This window comes from Echinops telfairi, unplaced genomic scaffold (genome assembly GCF_000313985.2).
Source record: "Echinops telfairi isolate 266 unplaced genomic scaffold, ASM31398v2 ScPeMD7_3533;HRSCAF=4204_0, whole genome shotgun sequence".
In the NCBI taxonomy this organism is placed as follows: Eukaryota; Metazoa; Chordata; class Mammalia; order Afrosoricida; family Tenrecidae; genus Echinops; species Echinops telfairi.
Genome location: NW_022107431.1, coordinates 23,314,741 through 23,320,235, shown reverse-complemented (window position 1 = coordinate 23,320,235; position 5,495 = coordinate 23,314,741). Strand labels below are relative to the sequence as shown.

The following is a 5,495-nucleotide window of genomic DNA, read 5'->3' as shown; positions in this document are numbered from 1 at the left end:
CACAGGCTGGTGTGCTTCTTCCATGTGGGCTTTGTTGCTTCTGAGCTAGATGGCCGCTTGTTAACTTCCAAGTCTTTAAGACCACCAGACGCTATATCTTTTGATAGCCAGGCACCAGCAGCTTTCTTCACCACATTTACTTATTCACCCGCTTTGTCTTCAGCAATTGTGTTGGGAAGGTGAGCATCATAAAATGCCAGTTTAATAAAACAAAGTATTCTTGCATTGAGGGAGTACTTGAGTGGAGGCCCTATGTCCATCTGCTACCTTAATACTAAAAGTATAAATATATGCACATAGATCTATTTCCCCATCTTCATATATAAATATATTTACATATGTGCATGCCTTTATTTAGACCTCTATAAATGCCCTTTGCCACCTAGCTCTTTCCTCTATGTCCTTTGACTTTCCTCTTGTCCACTATCATGCTCAGTCTTCATTTGGGTTTCAGTAATTCCTCTTGGTTACATTACCCTTGATCATGCTCTTATACTCCACAGAAGGGCAAAACTGACCGATCCCAGCATGAGCATCTTTTGCGTCTTGTTTCCATGCTCCCACCAGTTCACTAAGTGGGAAATACAAAGATTCTGTATAGAAGAGCCACATTAAGCAAGTTCACTTCACCATACTCTCAAAACCTAAAATGTTTACTCTCTGGCCCTATACAGGAAAATCTTGCCACTCCTAGAATTAGATGGATAATGCATTGGGAATTCTATGGCTTCACTGCAAAGTAACTGAATCAAGTCAAATTTATGAATAGACTTTTCTATTCCATAGATTTAGTTGGCTCTAAGCAGAACGTACAACTGCCATTGAATATGGTGTGCACTTCTTTTGTTCCTGACATGAAAGGGCATTTAAAGGAAACATTATTTTGTTCCTGACACGAAAGGGCATTTACAGGAAACATTATCTGAGTCTCTTGAGAAACCCACAGGGTCATTTCAATGATGTAAATCGAAAAGCACAGAATTATTCAGACAAGACCGAGGGAGAGGTAAACACCTAGATGGCAGGTGTGATGGACAGCTATCAATTCATATTTTGATTGTTTTCTTCACTACAATTGTCTATAATTTTGTTTCAATGCTTGTTGACTTACCTTCTTTGTATATTCCGATGCTAGCACATAACACACTAAAAAAAGTGTCTATTTGCCTCTTTTATTTTCTGTGTAAGATTTCTAAGCTTCAGGAAAACAGATATTTTCTTATTCAGTAATGAAACCCATGGGTTTGATGTTGTAAATATTCGATAATATTAAATAAGTAATTATTTCTATAAGTTACAACTGAAAAATGGTCAAACGTGCTGACGCACATGGGCACTTTCCTCCATCACACACGCCCCACCAATAGTCTATACCACCTGTCAAAAATACCAGATTCTCTTTATTACTACTATTCCTTATCGCTGATGACCTTCAGTATGGATTACAAGTCAACATAAAGAAAACAAAAATCCTCACAACTAGCTCAATAGACAACATCATGACAAACAGAGAAAAGATTGGTGTTTTCAAAGATTTCATTTTACCTGGATCTACGATCAGTGCTCATGAAAGCAGCACTCAAGATATTAAATTATGCATTCACTCGGTTAATCTGCTGCAAAAGACCTCATTGAAGGTTAACGTGAAAAGATGTCACTTTAAAGACTAAGGTGCGCTTGTTCCAAGCCATGACATTTTTATTGATGCACATGACAACGAATAAGGAAGCGTGCAGAAGAAATAATGGTTTTGAATTACATCGTTTATTATATTATAGTTATTACATATTATATTATTGCTGAAGAATATTGAGTATTCCATAGATGGCCAGAAAAATCTGTCTTGTAAAAAGTACAGCCATAATGTTCCTTAAAAGGAGGGATGGTTAAAAAAAAAAAAAGGAGGGATGGTGAGACTTCATCGCGCACATACTTCAGACATGCTCTCAGGAGAATTGATTCCCAAGAAAGGACATCATGCTTAGTAGAGTACAGAAGACCCTCAAAAGATGGATTGGCCCAGTGGCTGCAACAGTGGGCTCAAAGATAACGATTGGGAGCAGGACCCGGTACCAGGTAGTACTTTGTTCTCTTGTGCCTACAGGGTTGCTACGAATCAGAAACAACTCACTGGCACCTAACAATGACAAGACAGCCTAATAAACTACACAGTGACTCAACAGGACAGGGTAGAACTGAGCCTGTGGGTTTCATCATCTTTTTCACACAGAGTGGCTGGTGATTCCAAACCTTGCAGTTAGCAGCCCAATGAAAATTGAGTTTGTTATACGATGTAATTCTTATAAGCTTTATGATTGTAATTTTCTAAAGAAAAACAAGGCATGCAGAGATTAAGAAACTCCCCATATCTAATCAGTGGCTGAACTTGTAGTCAAACCTAGTTTTATGGACTTTAAGGTTTCTGTTACATCCCAGCTAAAATTATTCAGTTCTAGAACTTTTCTCAAATGCACAGAAATGCAATGTAATGTTCCGATGATTAAGATATCTTCTGCAACTTGCAAGACACTGGTCTAATTTTGTGTTGAGCTTTATCATTTCTGAGGTCCCTAGGTAGCGCATATGGGTGGCACTCAGCTACTAGCCCAAAAGCTGGCAGTTCAAATCTACTCAGCAGCACTAGAGAAGAAAGAACTGGTGAACGACTTCCAAAAGACTCTAAGTCCTTGAAAACGCTATGGAGTTTTCTCCATACACTGTGAGTGGTAACGGGGCACAATGGACTCACACAGTGAGTTTTAGTATTTCTACCCATATTAATATTGATCACTCTCTACAAATTCAGCTCTTGACTTAGAGGAAAGCTAAGTGAGGAAGGAAGAAAGAATGGAGGAGCCAGATGAAGTCTATAGCCTGTATAATAGAAACCCTGAGAAGATGTATCTTACCAGGAAAGATAAAGACGGAGATTCGTTCAATATGAATAGAAACACAGGAAGCTAGTGAAGAATAGACAAAAATGCAGCACTTGAAATGGCAGCTGCAAACCTCACCTCCTGTATTCCACAGCTACAAAGACTCATCAGCTTTTCATAGCCAGATGTGAATTACAGGAAGTATAATTTAGTGTTTAGAAAATATGTCTCATTTGCCACCAAAGCTATACAATTTGCCTTGAAGTAAGGACTTCTACATGAGCTTTTTTAAATGATGGTAATTACAGAGACGACAATATACTCTCAGTGTTCTTCTTCTTTCGTTATTCGTGGCACCCTGATGAAAAGTAATTATCCCTGGCGAATTCTACTCTTAGATGTAATGTGGACCACTTATCAGAGATTCTCACCAGGGAGCTGACTTGACAACTCAAAGACAGCACCTGTCTCTCTCGATGTCCAGGAAGCTTGTCCCAAGAACCTCGTCCTCTGCCCAGCATTGCCCAGTGCTGCTGCAGCGAGAAACACCGAGTGATGGCTTCATGGAGGGCCTTCTCTAGGCAGAAGTTTACTTTAGAACAAATCAGGAAATGAATGGTACATTTTTTGGTATTTTTGTCAGGAAGGGATGAAGAAGGGCCAGGAGTATCAAGTCACAAAGAGAAAAGTGGAAGGGGAGCAGTGACTGAGGGGGTGGAGCGATCCTGGTGTGCAGCCCTAGTGACACCCACAGTAAGGCTGCTCTCTGCTGCTCGGTGATACGGTGGGTAAGCAAGTGCTCAGCGGCTAGCAGTTCAAACCCACTCCATGGCTCTCTGGGAGAAAGGGCTGGTGATCTGCTTCCATAAAGAACACCTCCAGGAGATGCTACAAAGCAGTTCTACTCAGTCCCAGGGGAACACAGGAGTCAGAGTCGCCTCACTGCAGCCCCCAGCATCAGCAACTGCTCTTCAGGTGCATGTTTAAAACCCTGATATACACATGTGTGCATTTGTCATTCTAAACATTTTGCATGTACCATTCAGCGACGTTAATCACATCTGCCAAGTGATGCAACCCTCGCCACTATTTCCCAAAAGCCTTTGATGTAAATAAAGAAAGAAAAGATTTCAAACCATTTTGCATCATTCCCAGCAGAAACTCAGCACCCTGGGAGCAGTAAGTCCCCCTTTTCTCTGACTCCGTCTCAGGTAACCACCAACGACCTGTCTCTGGGCATCTCCTAGGCTCGACATTTCCTATAACGGGATTATACAATGTGAGCGAAGCCTTTTGTTTCTGACTTACTCATTTCACTTACTGTCATGCTTGCAAGGCCCATCCTCATCATCGCATGCATCAGAACGTCATTTCTGTTTATAGCTGAGTAACAGCTCATCAGACATAAACCTGCCACGTTTTGTTCACCCATGCCACAGCAGCTGAAGTCCAGGCTCATTGCCACCTTTGGGTTCCAGCCACACTGCAATGAGCGTCGATGTTCGAGGATCTGTTTGAGTCCTGACGTTCAAGTGCAATCGGAGAGTCGAATCGCTGGCTCATAGAGTAATTCTATGTTTCACATGTTAAGATCCGCCACTGTATTTTCCATAGCCGCTGTCCCATTTTGCATTCCCACCAGTAACGGGTGAGAGTCACATACACTTTTTATGTCTCAGAATTTGAGATTCAGTACTTTACTTAATAGATTGGAGGCGATCTGCAGAAAATATTGTTATGTGTATTATTTTTTTTCCTGTGTGTTTCTGTATATGTCGTGTTTATGGGGAGGGGTGTTATGTATGGTGTGTGTAGGCTGTGTGTGTTATGTATGGTGTGTCTAGGCTGTGTGTGTGTGTGTGTGTGTGTGTGTGTAAATCCCATCCTTTTTCACTGATGTTCAAAGTAGGCAGCTAGACTGATATTTGTGGTTTATAAATGAATATGGTCCCATTGCTCTATTAAAATATTAAATAATTCCATTCTCTGAAAAGAGCTCATGAAGCTTCAAGTGTACTTTTTAAGAGGCTTTATCTGTTCCTTTTATGCTTTCTAACTAGGAAATGGTGTTATTATGTTGACCTTTTAAAAATTTTTTGTGCATGTTGTAACAAATATCAAAAACCACTTTCACCAATGCAACCATTTAATTGCATTGTATTTCTGAGATGAACATTAACAAATAGAATAAGTACAGTACCAAAAAACAAAAACACAATTTAGGCCGATCTACTGAAAATCAGTTAATGGACTTCAAAGAATTTGTTTTTTCCTTTCCTGTACTTAACCATCTCTTTTTCTTCGCCTTTAATAAACCAACCCACTGTCCTGGAGTAAATTCATAGTGACTCTGTATAAGAGAGTAGAACTTCTCCTTAGGATTTCTCAGACTGTGAACCATATAACTCAGCCATTCTACTCCTTCAGTGGGGTCAGAGAGACTCATCTTTCTCCTTCAGAGCAGCTGATGGATAGTGGATTCAAATTGCTAACCTTGCAGGTAGTTAGCATCCCAAGATAGTATCTGCTATACCACCAGGGCTCCTTTAATGGAAATCCAAATGCAAATACTGACATGAAACGAAGTAACAAGTTGCTTTAATCGTTAATCCTTCTGAG

The 5,495-nt window shown here is 40.3% G+C and overlaps 1 protein-coding gene across 1 annotated transcript in view; it reads right to left on the bottom strand.

Annotated features, from left to right (window-relative positions):
- EPM2A (EPM2A glucan phosphatase, laforin) overlaps positions 1–5,495 on the bottom strand; it is a 70,733-nt gene that overhangs the window by 29,076 nt on the left and 36,162 nt on the right. The window lies entirely within an intron of this gene.